This window comes from Corapipo altera, unplaced genomic scaffold (assembly GCF_003945725.1).
Source record: "Corapipo altera isolate COAL_440 unplaced genomic scaffold, ASM394572v1 2c, whole genome shotgun sequence".
Lineage (NCBI taxonomy): Eukaryota > Metazoa > Chordata > Aves > Passeriformes > Pipridae > Corapipo > Corapipo altera.
In genome coordinates this window covers 4,122,427-4,137,731 of record NW_020884923.1, presented here as the reverse complement: position 1 = coordinate 4,137,731, position 15,305 = coordinate 4,122,427, and the positions used below count along the sequence as shown (strand labels likewise).

The 15,305-nt window shown below is 37.1% G+C and overlaps 1 protein-coding gene across 1 annotated transcript in view; it reads right to left on the bottom strand.

Moving 5' to 3' along the window:
• FMN2 (formin 2) overlaps nt 1-11,727 on the bottom strand; it is a 178,589-nt gene extending 166,862 nt beyond the window's left edge. The window contains 1 exon segment of the mRNA XM_027657210.1: nt 11,667-11,727. The gene's annotated coding sequence lies outside the window, so the exon portion shown is untranslated.
• Between the last annotated feature and the right edge of the window lie 3,578 nt (nt 11,728-15,305).

Here is a 15,305-nt window from a genome sequence, read left to right as displayed (position 1 = left end):
TTTTCTGACTTGATGATCCTGATGGCTACCTTCCAACTCAGCATATTCTACGATTCTATATGATTCTATGAAAATTTCACAGCCTAGAGTGCTTTAGAAAATTAGTTATAGAATCTCAAGTAAAACCTAAGCATTGATTTATGCAACAACGGGCAAGAAAAATTTCAAAAAATTATGATTTTTCCCCTAGTTTGCCAATATCCTCATATTAAGATCTTACATAAAACTATTTAGAAAGTACAGTCCTTCCCAACATCCAAGCTGGTCAGTCTAACACATTAAATTATATGAGATACAATATTTCCATTTCATTTATGTTCAGGAAAGATCTTCAAGTAAACAAAATTGAAATAGCAGCAGTCCCAAATTTAGCTTAAAGAAACTTTGTGTGAACTGTCCATATAGCAGCTCATCTTTTTGTATGTGTTTGCAATAAGAAGGATGAATTATGCCCTAAGAGGACTTATCTTTCAATTTTTTTTACATAATGTACTCAGCACTGAGGAAAAAACACTCCCTGGGGAAAAAGATATTAAATGTTCAATTAACAAAATTCTGAGAGTCTTTTCTGAGCCACTTTAGTCTTAACCTGGGGTGTTATTACAGGAGGAGTTTGTGTTACTAAGTGTTAGTGTTAGGCTACCTTAGCATAGCCTAAAGAAAGAGGAGAAAAAGAGGAAAAAAAAAGATAATAAGAAGACTCATGACTTTTAAATAGGGTATTTGTGTTATCATCTGGTGCTATATTTGCTTCTGTGACAGAAATCTTCCAAATATCTGAAAGATTTCAGGATATATTACCTTAAAAAATTATTTTAAAAAAGGGATTTGGACTGGTGATACATATCGACTAATATCAAGCTTCTAGCAGTGACCAGTACAGACAATGTTGCAGGAAGCACTCTAAGCCTAAGCAATGGGAAATTTCATTCCCCAAGTGTGTCATCCAGATTTATATATGTCCTCAGATAAGGGAGTTCATTTTAATTGTCTCAAAACTGCAAACAGCATTGTGCTGTTCTTGCTATCATGTTATCTCTGTCTTACGCTCAAAGATATGTCAGCCAAAGCAGAGACCTGTTGTATCAAGCACTAAGCAAAATGCTGCAAGTGCACCGTTCCTGCTCCAGAAAGCTGACAGTCTAAGTTGACTCACATGGATAACCTCATTAACTCAATTACATTTATTCTCTTCCCACTGCCTTTCACTGCTTTTGCACCACAGGGCAGCGAAGAGGTATTTTATATCAGTAGCCTTCCTGAAACTATGGACTAGAGATAGATTCTTGATGTGGAAAGGACAGACATCCTGGCTTAGCAAAATTAAGTGGTCATTTCACATGTAGAGCACCATGCAAGTACGTGTGAAGTGGGAAAAGAAATAAGTCTGTCGGCACTTTCAAATCAAAGGACAATAAGCTACAGAAAGGCTCAGGACAGTACAGAGCACGTGTGTCACTGACATGGGATGCATATGACATGAAATGCTCAATCACAATGTAGCATTATAAGGAAGTAAAGGAAAGTAAAGGAAGAATTGGAAAAGCAAAACTGAAGACAGATGGAAGATCCATCTTTCCTGTAATACATCATAAGGAAGCACTGCTTTGAACTCTCTGGTTTCCGGGTGGCTCAGCTGTGGGTGTAGATATTAGCCTTATGCTTCCATTTCATTCAAATACAAGAAGTCTCAAGCACTGAAAAAGCAAAGACCTTTTCTGCCTCACAGACACCAAAGTGCTGGACTTTTCCTGCCCAATTGCAGGAACATATAAACTCATGTTTATTTACTAAGGTTAATTTTCAAGCCTTACTCTGACCATTGCTGCTTTTGTGGCAAGAGTAGCCCAATGTGAATCTTCAAAAGAGAAGAAAACTCTTATGATAGGATCAATATAGACATGAGGCACTAATCTAGATTAAAGCCTTGCTGTGCACCAAGTACCCTGTAACCATAATAGAAGACAAGCTTTGGGATTTTGGGGTGTTTGCTTGGTGATTTTTTTGGTGATGGTTCTGGTCTATTTTTTATTATTTTTATTTTGCCTGAGGTATATAAAGCAAAAATGTGCAATATTAGAAAATACACCTTATTTTAGTCTTGTCAGATAAGTATCTTACATCAGTCTGAGAAACAATGAAAAAAGAATTTGACAAAATAGTTTCAGTTCCTACTTTTTTTCTGTTGCACTCCACTGAACTTACTGTTATTCACTCCCATTATGGACTATTCATGATATGATTGGGTTTTTTCCATCATCTTGTCAATATCTGATTAGACACAAATAAGCTTCTTCTGTTCCCTCTAATTCAACACTAATATAAAACATCTCAAGTGCCATAACAGGGTTGTAAGCAGTCCAAGGTTTCTGTGTAAAATTTTACATTATTGCCAGCCTGACATTACTCCCTTTGACATGGAAATCAAACTGTGTCCTACAGAGGAAATCAGATGGCTTTACAGTAAACCACAGTACTCCAAGTTGTCTGTACAGGCAGGAATAAGTCAATTAAAAATAGCTGTGAATAAACATCTGTTTAGCAATATGCAGGTTCTAAGATTTTTCTGACAATAGAAGTCAAGAAATTTCCATATATATATATGGAAACTGTTTTTAAAGATATATTTTTAATTTAACTCCTATGGTCCTCAGCACAGTTAAAGCCCCTTAAACTGGCATTAGCCCAAATCGTGTATTAATAAGGCTGCTTTTGTTGCCAATTAAAGCCCTAACTGCATGGAAGATTTCAGGGAGACCTTAAGGCAAAATCAATATCAAAGGCACCTTTATTTACAAATACACATATATCTTGACACAGCTACCTTATTCCTCAGTTAGGGTCTTCTGCAGTTGTGTCCTAGAACCCTTGATACTCTAGTTGGTGTAGCTTGAAACAAATAGGTCCTGCCCACTCTTTTCTGAGAAAGGCATACAGAGAAAAGACAGAAATATCTTGTTCATGACCTAGAAAACTATTTCTTACACAAATATTAGCATGTAGCTTAGCTTGTATTTCAAAGAGTTAGAATGTCAAGTTACTTAAAAATTCCTTTAATTATACTCTCTGCTGTGAGCTATTCATATGCTTTGTTGATTATGTTTCATTCCACATCCCAGTTGGATCATGAAAATAAGTGCAGAGAAGAGAGTCTTGAAATATTTATAACAAGTATATTTAAGGGCAACTTTAGAGAAGGTAAATTTAAACTCTCCATTGAAATATAGCCTGTATATGAACTGCTGTGCTAGAGTAGAACATTAAAGAAAGTCATAGAGTTCTGATGCTAAAAAAAAATTGTAAAGGCCCAGGGTGTTGCATGAAGTAGAGAAACCTCCAGATCAGAATTTAATGATTAAAATATTGGAAAGAAATTGAGTTTTCTTATGTTCAGATGTGAAGACATCAAAAGGAATTTAGCATAGGTAAGGATTAAAATTTTGAACATGTAAACATTTGTTGATTTCAGATGGCACAAAGAATTTTCAATTTATGTTACAGAATGAATTAACAAAAAAAAGTAAAAAAGGAAGTTTGATCCAGGTCAGGTCAGGTGTGTACACACGTAAATTGCAAAAATGATTATATATGTTCAGTATGATGAACTTTGAAAACTGCTGGGGTTTGGGGTAATTTTGAGTTGTCATCTGACAACTAAGACTGAGATATCTTACAGACATTTTGCAGACACAAAGAATTTCAATAACTGGAATTGACTACAAAACTATTTCAGAGCTATGTAAAATAAGTTCTCACTACTTAAATGTCATTTTACCTGGCACATCTTGATTTTTGCTTTATAGAACTATTTGTCTAAAGACTACATGAAAGGACATTCAACCTCACTCTTTCCAGTGAAAATAATTTCTTAATAAAACCTCAAATACAAGACGCTTCTGAATTCTTTTGCATTTTTGAGTGCAGCTGGTTTCTACAGGCACACTGACATAACTTGGACTATGTTATTTATTTATTTCAACAGCTTGTGGCTTTTGCACACATTTCAGACTGTTTCTTCTGCTAGAAGAAATATCCACAGAAACTGTGTTTGTATTGTTACCTCATTTATCATCTCAAACGAGAGAAAACAGGTCTGATGTACGTGAGTAAGCCACGTACTTGGTTGGTTATTTTTAAACTTTGGGGGTATAACTTTTCATCTTTGGTAAGATTATTCCTCCTCTCCACCCGCCTTCCTCCCCCAAACATCTCTAGACAACTCAACTTTATATCAGTTAAAAATTATAAGAAAATTATAATAATCCAGCTTAGGGAAGAACAGTTGCAGATCTTAGAAGATTGAATATGAGCTGCTGTAACCATCCTTATCTGCTACTTATTTATTTATTTAACACACTCATTGTGTTTTTCTTCCAGCATAGATAGGATGAGCACAAATGGTTTGACACTACACCAAGGCTATTTTGGAAACATGATGGAAAACTCTTTGGTCAAATTAATTGATACCTACTTTTCTTAGTTTATCCCTACCATGTCCCCTCTTGAAGGCATGCAAGAAAGAACTTCTGTGATGAAAGAAAAGGAAAAAAAACATCCATGCAGTTATGTAGCCTGGGTCACATGAATATAAGTTAGTCAAATATTATGTGGGTAGCCTGAAGACCCTTCCCTGTAGTTAAACAGGAACACAAGTGGTGTGCTGTTGAAGCAGCAAACCTACTGTGACTGTGGTGGAAGTATGGCCTCTATCGTGTTCATGTCCTACTTGCAGACACACTGTAAACAGGCTGCAGAGGAAAGAGAAGAGAAGCAAAGCGCAAAGGACTACAAGTTGTCATGTTCTGAAGCCAGTGCTTGCTTTGAGAGATTCTCCCATACATTAGGACTTGGAGCCACCACAGATGAGAAGGAAGATTCTATGCAGGCACAGACGTTTCTTCCATGCAGCCAGGAGCAAGCAAACAGTATTGGGTTGTAATAAGAGAAGGTAGCTGGAGATGGGGAAGAAGGAGCTAATTATTGTTCCCTTTTTTTTCTTTCAGTAAAGTAGTATCTTAACATAGTGCACATCCTAAACTCTCTGCCATAGGCTATCCAGTGCTTAGTCTTAAAAAAGATTTAGTCCTAAATGACAGAGAAAGTTTAGAGAACTCAGCTGAGCATATCATGATGATCAACTTTTTAACAAAAACAAAAAACTTCTTCTCTTTTGGATGGGGAGCTTCGTAGGGAGTTAGGAATTCAGTTGCAGATTTTCTGCTATGCTTTTAGACCTTCCAATTTCTCTGGAAGTATGTGCATATGTTAAGTGCTATGTCTTAAATATATTTAGCTACATTAACACCTTTGGAGGCAAATGCAAGCGTATGTCTGCAGCTGCTGCTAGTCCAGCCATCTCTGACTGGTAGACTCTTCTGTCTTTGATACCACCCATGCAACACTCCAAATAAGTCTCATTCAGATGTGCACAGAGTTCAATTCACTCTTTCTGTCTTCATTGCTGAAAATACCCTTTACCCTTATGCACAGCTGGTTACTTCATGACATTCCTTCTACTTAGAAGGTGGAAAACCTCTTAAGAGCCTAAGGCTGTTCAGAACTGCTCCCTGGGGTGGCTATAAGATAAAACCCCAAATTCAGCCTTCTATCCTGTGAGATAATTCCAATATAATCCCAGAAGAGTTTCAGATACTGCCAGCAACATGTGAGCCACTTAGCCTTGTGTCCAGCCAGAGTCCTTATTTATTAGATCACCAAGTTTTTTCTTCAGCTCTTAGATCATTAATTTCCCAAATATACCTTTAATAAAGTTAATAATAATAATAATAATAATAATAATAAAATTGTCATAATGCAGCCTTACCTTGTTTCCTGCCAAAACATATTCTGATGCGGACTCAGCAACTTCTGTTCCGTAGAAACACTTTCACACAGACTATACTTTTATGAGAGTCAGAATGTCTGGCTTTTTTGCTCTGGGCACCATTTCCAGTCACATGAACTGGGAACAGTTTGATTCAGATGTTAACAGCCACTGACATTTGCAGGAATGTTGCTTAAAAAAAAAATCATAAACGCTTAAGAAATTTCACTGCTTAAAAGATTTAGCACAGAAGTTATTGAAAATACAGTATGTGTTTTATTTGGAAGAACATAGGTGTTCACAGTAATATGGAACATAACTATATATTATGTTATGGAGCAAACAATACAGAATAAAGCTTTGTCTCAAATTTCATGTCTTTACAAGCTCACTAAAGTAGGACTGTGCAAATCAGGGAAGAATATGACATTTTAATTTTAAATGGATGTTAGAGTCTGAGAAATTAAATGGGATGAATTCCACAACCTGACAAAAGTAGTGGATTAGTCTAAATCTGTGATTGGCACCTAAGCTTCAGTAAACTCTCTTCCCTCTCTTCATTTATTTTAAATATCTTTTTCAAGTCTGTAAAGTGATTTATTTTTTTTTTAATCTTAGATTTGAAGGAGCTTTCCATCTGGGGGAGGGGAGAAGACAACAGATTTGTGGTTTACATTTCATAGGACTACAGTAATGGAGACACTCTGAGTACAGCTCTCTATGGTTCCAGTTCCAGGCTCTCAGGAAGTCTCATGTTCAGAAGGTGACCTTCAAGGGGCATTGCTATGTCCCTCAATCATTGTATTACAGGATAAGATGTAGCTGGGTCCAAGCATCTGACAGACTCTTACTGCTCTCTGTGTAAATGGAAGTTACATGGATTACTTTAAGCCTTCCTCCCACCTGAGATACTTCCTTTCTACACTCACTGGTCTTTTAAAGGGACCACAAAAATCAAAGATCTCGTGAAGCCTACAAAGAGCATTTAGAAGTGTTAAAATATTTTGCCTTTCAAGATCAGTGAGAGAGGAATAACTCAAAGCCAGCTAAATGTAGACAGATTAAAGCAATACACAAGGAACATATTGTTCCTTTATAATCTTTGCTTGGTTATGGGAGCAGAATATTGGGATTTTTCTAAGGAGAAACAGAGGGAGGGGAAAAAGGAAGTTACATGTTTCCTCTTTTCCCATTAGCATGGTTTCCACAACTCTTGCACCTTTGCCAAAGAGGTAACTGGCAAATCAAATTTCTGTGCTATGTACAGGACAGAAAATAAACTGATAAGAGTGCAGTGGTGTAGAGCAGCAGTTCTAACACAGCTAGTAAATTCCTGCTACCCAGTGCAAGTTTTGCAGGAAATACCTATACATATTTTGTGGTTGTCAGACTTCCTAACTATGTGCAGATCAACTGTATCATACCACTGTACTAAGTCCATCCATCATTTGTCAGAAATGAGCTGATTTTGTATGTTTGTATGAGCAATCAAGGACAGAAGCAAAGAGTATCCCTTCATAAATTACTTAATTGGGGTTTTTTTGTTCAGAAGCTAATGGTAATCTAAATCAGCGATCATGTCCCTCCAAGATTAATTAATGCCAGGAAACTGTCCCTTCCACAAGTATGTTAAACTGAATGAGAATGAGCTACAGTCAGTGCTTGTGTTCCAAAGAAATGGCTAGGGTATGCAGAAGGCACTCTTTCAGTTAAGAGCTAATATCCACTTGGTGTAGCATCCACAGGCAAACGAGTTCGATGCATGTAAGTAAGTGAGAGTAGATATAATCTTTTAATTTGTTTTGAAAATTCTCTTGAAAGATTCCCAGTTCTTAGGAATGACCCTGTATACACATCCCGAAAGTTAAACATAACGAGGCAGTGAGTAGAACAGTTTTTTCATTTAGTTTGAAAGCATGAGATATTACTATTTCTCATATTTTCAGCCTAGAGTACAGCTAAAGTGTTTCTCTAAAATAATATATAGTTTTATCCAAAAGGTGTGAAATTTCCATACTCCAGGAGGAAGAATTTCAGCGACCTTCAAACACAGCCATGTGAACTTTATAGTATTCCTGCTTCATGAGATTTCTTCCCCAGTCTAAGATTTAAAGGACTAGGCCTATAGGATATTAGGTAGCTCACTATTTTCTCCTCCCTCATATTGACAGCATTATCATTATTAAGGCACTGAATTAGACAGATCAAAAAAGTCATGGCCATCTGAAAACTCCACAGTCCAAAAGAGGGGGATTTATCCTGCCAGAGTGGGTTTTGCCAGAGTGGGTTAGCAAGGTTATTATGAAGACATCAGGTTATTATGAAGACATCATATGAGACTATTTCACGGAGACAGCTCATGAAGTAGTCATGATGTAAAGTAGAATGATGTAAAGATGTTCAGAAGAAGGAAGATAGAGCAAGCAATACAAGAAGCTACAGGACAGTCAGAGAACAAGAAAATACATTTTGTTTAAAAAAACCCAGACACCATCTGCCCTGCAAAAAACCCCAAGCCAAACCAAAGAAACCCCTCCATGACTTATGGCAAGATTGCTTTAGAAATCAAATGGGAAAACTTCCTTTTGATTTCATTTTGTCTGTAGAGCTGTCATCCCAGCAACTTAAACAGATACTGAATATGCTACAACTCAGCAGCCTACAGAGCTCCCTCCCCTTCAGTTATCAGACTGTGTGGGATCCCCTGAACCTATGATCCTGGTTTCAATCCTCCACGGAGGGATGTGCACTGATCATTTAGTGAGTCACACACATGGGTGGATTTTGTGTGTTTACCACTACATGAGCTAATTTAACTGCTGGCGCAAGTCAGAGGAATTGCTCCTGGACCCGTTTTCCTCCAATTATCAAATCATTCTATCTTAATGTTAAGACAAGGTTGATAAAAACTAATGACCTAAAAGGAAAGCATGTGTATGGAGTTGTTTTACTACAATGTCTTCCAATGTTCCAGACAGTCAAGATGGAAAAATGGATTTTGTTTTTTCCTACCTGTCAGGGAAAAAAAAAAAAAACACAACAACAAAACAGTGAAGTTGCCATATTTACTAGCACAGTCTAGAAAATCACAGTGATGGAAAAACCAGAGAACATGGGAATTTTTTTTGTGTGGTTTTTCTGTTTGTTTGTTTGCTTTTGTGCAGGACACAAATAGAAATCTTCTTTTAGTGAAGTATCAGTAAAAGGTAGTATGTACTAAAATCGTTGCCCTGCCAAAAAATGTAGGTAGGGTAGCAATACAAGGGGTTTTTTTCCCTGCCCAAAGCAGCATTTAGAGTGATATAAAATGACACTAGCTGCCTTTTCCCCCCCCCCAGGCTGTTGAAGATAAGCTACAAATGTTATTTGTTGGAAGCTGAGTCACCAGCTTTTGTGAAGAATCTTGCAGAGGTTCTCCATATTAAGAAGTCAAAACTCTGCTTTCTTTATGTAACACAGTCTTCTCAGAGGAGAGAGGGCCAATGGCCCTCCATACTCTGGAAATGAAAAGTTAGATTAGATTTTGAAGGATCACAGGGTATTTAGCTGTAACAAGTGCCCACCAAGTTTTAATCATAGTCCCATTACTAAAACAGGGCTTTAAGACTGAAAGCCACACATGAAACTTAAGAATTATAACTCAGAGCACATCACTCTGATGTTTTAGAAATTCAAAGCAACTAACAGCATAGTTTTAATGTAATGAAATATGTTCAGTAGGTACACTTCCCTTTGTTTGAAAGTTCAGCACAGCATCACACCTCAGTGGAGGCACTCAAAGGACACAGGAAAAAGACAAATTATGGAGCAAGATGAAGGTTTGAACTTCCATTATTACTACTTGGAAGTATCTTACTTTACACATACAGAGAAAGAAAGAGAAAAATCTCCTAATATCTTTTTTTTTTTTTTTTTGGTGGACATTTGGTCAGATGAATAATTAAGTCGTAACTCTATAAATTTGTCTTTAGTTTTTAGGTTTTATTTTACTTTCTGGTCATTATTTCAAACCTATTTACTGAACTACTGCTGAACATAGTGCTTCGTCAGAGTTCCTGCAGAGTAAATTAAGGCAGTTATTTTGTATAAGCAGTTTTTTTATGTGATATAAAGCATCCTCAGAACACTGGATGGATATTATTAAATTTTATGGTAGCCTATACAGAGATAGCACACATTTTATGGGGACAAGGAGTCATAAAGAAATTAGAGTATCAGCTTGGTCTTCACATCATATTCTGTGTTTCAAAGGCAGAGACAGAATTCCCAGAAGAGTCCCATCAGACAGCATAAATGGACAGAAATAGTATAGAATGTGTCTACAATAATTATACTACTGGAAAATGTGCAATTCTTGCTCTCAGCCTGAAGCAGCAATTCATTACTCTACTAGCTGCTGTCAGCTGCAGGAAGAAACATCAGGCAGGGGATTCTGAGGAGTATCATAATCTCAGTATATGGGTTATACTTTATTACTTCAGAAATTAGGTGCAGTCAATTAATAAAGTCAGTGAATAAATACTCTCAGTTTTAACGCTGCATCTACTGGGTCTGTTGTGCAGCTTCTAAAGGAGAAGAATCTGTGCGATGAGGGAGAAAGAAGATAAAAACTAGGTTGGTAATTAAGAAAATAAAGCTGTTACTGTTTATAGCAAACCCTAGAGTTGCTTTCCAACAATTTCAAGGATCGAGAAAGTGTTACACAGTTCAAATTGAAACTTAATTCTAGTGTCTGTCATCATTTCAGAGCAGATTCTGGGAAATTCACACAGCTGAACTTGTCACCCTATATTGTTTTGTCCCTTTTACAAGCATGAAAGCATGTTCAGACACTGTACATTTTCAAAAACTGTCCAACAATTAAGGAACAGAACTGCCTTGAGCCCAAGGCTTGTGTTCAAGTCACTGAAGACCATGATCCTTACAAAAAAGCCCATTGCCTTAACTAAAGCTGTATACCTGTTTTGGGCCCCCAGCTGGTCCTCAAACTCTACTTCTCAGAAAGGTCTTGAGCTGTAGCTGCTTGGTAGTGCCAGTTGCACCAAACAAGACAGATGCTGCTTAAGAATAAAGAGAAGAAGATTTGGCTGTAGATGCAACCATGTTCTTTTAAGTGTTCCTCAAGTAAGAGATGGAGATGCTCTGTGCCAGTGGTCACATTGAGTTATGTTCTCTAACATTTGTTACAAAAATATATCCTGCCTAAAACTGAGGCTACAAGTGCTGTGGCAGATTTTCTCACATTACTTTTCAAACCAACCCACCAATCTGAAGTTTGCTACTGACAAAAGCACGTTGTTTTGGTGTACAGTTTGCATACTTTATATGATACCTCCTCCCTATTCAGTTATTTTTCCTCATTCAGTGCTAAGTTCCTTGTTTAAAAAACAAACAAAGAAACAAAAAAACCCCCACATTTTCTCATGAAAATTTTCCTCCCTCCACAGCAAACTCTGAATATTTTAAGATATATGCATGAATGAAGTCTTTCCATAATATTCCTGTTCCTGAACTTGGCAACCTTCCTGTGTTTTAGTTCGAAAGAAAGCAAGTTACATTTCGTTGAATAGTTCCTACCCTTAAGATGCAAAACATTAGCTGTATAATCAATATTTTTAAAAAACCCTAAACATAATTACTTCTGTTTTCAGAAGGCTTCTTGCAAGAAATCTTTATGGTGTACAGGATAATACTGTCTAAAAAGTATAAAAATATAAAAATAACCCCCCAAACATTTAAACAATTCTGAATTAAATGAATATATAAGGATACATTTCTTGAGACAGCATCTTAAGACCCAGTAGAAGCCTGAGGAATTCACTAAAATGACAGCAAAACTTACCTTAAGAAGAATCAGAATGGAGGCTCTAGTTTCTCTTATACCTTGTATTCAATCAAGTGCTTATGGCAAGACTTAATGCTGACTTCTTCCGCCTCTGTAGTGGTCAGAAAAAAAAGAGATAGTCAGAATCTAAGCACTCCGATAGGTTTGGCAAACTGAATAGAAGTAACATCTGGCTCCCTGCCTGAAATTAATTGGAGAAATATATTACAGGCTCTGCTCTTATCATCAACTGCCAAGAAGCATTTAGATAATGCTTCTTTACAAGAGGAGAAAGAAAGATTTTTTTTTTTCCAGAATGATGCATGTACACTGTCAGGTAGATAACAATTAAGAACTTATTGGTGAATATGAGAGGAAAAAAAAGTTACGTCATTTAGTTTTTCCTTTAAAAAACCCCCACAATTCCAAACGTAGAGAAAGATGTTTTTTCCTATGGATCTCAGGATGAAGAATCCAGTTAATAAACTTTAAGTTTTAATATGCTTTGCCTACATATTTTGTTTAAGCATTGAAAGTCAGACCTCCTTCTTCCTCTTTTGTTAGATCATCAGTAGAAATTACCATGTCTGCAGGGGTGTGAAACTGCACCTGTGACTCCTTACCAGCCCTCCTGCCTCTGCCACAGGTGTCCCAGTGCCTGTGTCAGAATTACTACTGTCAGCAAGGGATTTTCATGTAGCTTTCTCTGTTGGCTGTAGTAGGATTCTACAGGGAGGAACCAGAAAACAATAGAGACTGAAAAATATGGGAAAACAGAAAAAGAAAAGCTCCCTGGAGAACAGAATTTGAAAGACTCTTTTCTGCTAAATGGCTATCAGTATAACAAATTACCTGGTACACAGACATCAGAGTAATCTCTGTTTATTATTATTACTGTTTATTATTATTATCTGTTTATTATTGTTATTAACCTTAAGTGAGCAGGTAAAACTGAGCATACCAATATCTTACATTTGGACAAAGATGGATGAATATTGTGGCAGAGAACAGAACCGGAAAAAGGAAAAAATAATAGAAATCAAATAAGGTGAAAATTAAGATAAGCAGGCAAGAAAGAAACTAGAATAGGAGACAAAAAGAGATTAGGTAGAAAGAATATGGCAAAGCTTTTTTTTTTGTTCTCCTTACTTCTTGCATCACATGGTAGGAAAGGCCTGGAGTGGCAGGCATTCATTAAGAGCATGGCCATCAGCCTGGCTCCCCTGAGACAAGTGTCCCAGCAGGCTGCTTTAGGCAGTGGCAGAAGGAGTTTCATCCCAGCCCAGGATCAGCCCTGTGCTCACTGTGACTGGTGGGGTATCAGGACTTAGCCTGGCTAACAAGACTCAGCATATTGCTAAAAGAAGTGCTGTGGGGAACAACCACATGCTTTCAAGCAGGAGGGAGCTGTTGAGTACCTTCCAAAAAGATTGGCAATCTTGCTGGCATAGCTGAAGGATTTTTCTCCTCCTCACTGGTAGCAGATCCTCTCTGTTCTTTCTGTATAGTGAAATGCAAACCTGTGAAATCAGGTACTGAATTGTTCTGGACTCATTTTAGGCAAAACAGATGTAACATGGCTTCACAGTCCAGAGCTATTCACTGCAGGCTGGCAAGCCAAGTAGAATGACATCTATATGATCCCCAGCCTTTTGGCATTCACACTGATGAGCAACACCAGTTTTCCCCATGCATACAAAGTTTTTTAAATCATCACTGCAGAACTTACCTTAGGCTGGTCTGGCTTCAGAAGGCTGATAAAAGCTTGTCTCATACACAAAAACATCTGGTGTGGGTTCTGCAGTGCTAGAGGTATGCTTGGTGAGGTTCTGTAAACTCACAGGGAAACAGGGAAATACTGCCTAGATAGGGAGCTGGATGAAGTTAGAGTAATGAAGACAGGAGACAACTGTGGAACAGCACAGTAATTAGAACATAAATTGAGATTAATCTTGAGGAAAATGTTTATATTTATGTACTGACAAATACTTGGTTTGGATTAAAAGCAGTGCTGTAATTTATTCAACTTTTCCCAGATTAATTTCTACAAATAAAACTGTGCTAATAATTTAATAATTTCATATTTTTGTCTCAGAATGTGATATAAATGAGTGCACATATAGCAGACTTTTGGACCTGCATGAAGTAAATTTTTGTATCAGTTAACCAAAAATATTACAAACTAAGCCATGAGAAAAAGGGTGATGGTCCCGATATGAGAATATATATTATCAACTCTTACACTTACCTTTTCATTGAATAAGGTTTAGGTATTTGTACAAAGGTAAGCATGTAGATGGTTGGCTGAACCACTGGTTATGACTCTACCAGCTAAAGTTTCATAAGGAATTAGTTAATCTGTGAAAAACTTTGTGAGGTTTGTCCATTTTTGATCATAATAAGCATACCTGTTTGGTTTGTTTTCACACACATTTGTTAGGCTTTCCTGCATAGGAAATAGCATAATTAGCAAAATAGCTTATTGGAAAAATAAACAATCCAGAGGCATGGGTTGTCAGTCACATTTATTGATACAGCAAACTAATTAAGTGGAGCTAGGCTTAGCTACCAAATTAAAAATCTGATGCTGAAATTGGGAATCAATCTCGCTGTTAGTATTGCCAGTGATGTCATGCGGCGAAAATCCCTCACTCAGAACCCTTTGCAGCGAATGAATCCATGGGAGACAGACTTTGTCCAGGAAGAACTCTCTTGTAACTTTATTACTACATTTATATACAGAACAAGAGTCTGAGCTATCAAGCCAGGCGAGGTGTTACTTATCTGCACACATACCACACAGACACTCCCGTGGCTGCCTTCAGCCACAAAGAACAATCATGCTTCAAGCAGCTTTCCAGCTTGACCTTGTGATTCTTTTCACACACACACTAATCTTAGCTCTGGCTCGCTCAGGACCACAACATTTTTGCTTTAACATTTTCTTCTTCTTCTTCTATTATCCAGGTGGGTGGGTGTTGTCTTGTTTAGCTGCTCCTACATTGTCAGCAGGACAGCACTTAGGAAAGTTTATAAGGGTCTGCTTTACTGTCCATTGTTACATTCTTTTCTTCTACATCTAAATAAATAAACATGGCTAAACTATTATTCAAATATACTTCATAGATTTAGAATCAAGTTTTTCTTCCCTAAACCACACAAATATGGAATTTGTATAACCATCCAACTCCAGACAGTGGAGCATTGGGAAAACATCATAGCAAAACACCAAACTGACAGAAGCTTTTAAAAATCACCATATTTCTCTTCCTGCTCCTCAGTTTTCCCTTCCTAGGCTCCTTCTCTGATCCTTTTTTTATGTCTTCTGATCCCTTTTTGTATATGCTGAAGCTGCTCTCTCTCCCCAGGCTTCAGTTCTCGTTCTTCCCCTTCTTTGCTCTTGCTCTTACTAAAATGATATGAAACAATTCATACCTGGAAATGAATGTGAAAGACCCCAGGTATGATGAAGAGACAGTTGAGAAGTTATAGTGTTTTCATTCGTCATTTGGGTTTAATAGGGAAAGGAGGCTGAAAAAATTATGATCCTTTACTGCCAGGGCAGAAAGAAACAGATCATATAGGCTAGAGGCTATTAATTTTTGGGTGAGTGGATTCTCAAGGACAGCAATATATTAAGATAAATATTTTTGAAAC